Here is a 255-nt window from a genome sequence, read left to right on the forward strand (position 1 = left end):
TGGAGGTCGGGTGTGTAAGTCGGAGGGTCGGCATGTAAGTCGGAGGGTCGGCATGTAAGTCGGAGGGTTGGTGTGTAAGGGTATTTTAACGTTACAAGAAACTGCCGAACTGGTTTCCGAAATGGTCGCTCCGCTGTTGCGCAGCCGAATGGAGGGATGTTGGTCCGGCTGTCCCAGGGCATGGGCAGCGTTAGATGCTGTCAGTCTTTTCAGTGTTCGCCATCCAGTGCGCGTGCACTAGCTGTCACCGGAGTT

The sequence above is a fragment of the Enhydra lutris genome, unplaced genomic scaffold, assembly GCF_002288905.1.
Source record: "Enhydra lutris kenyoni isolate GAN:26980312 unplaced genomic scaffold, ASM228890v2 scaffoldscaffold82, whole genome shotgun sequence".
NCBI classification, from domain to species: domain Eukaryota; kingdom Metazoa; phylum Chordata; class Mammalia; order Carnivora; family Mustelidae; genus Enhydra; species Enhydra lutris.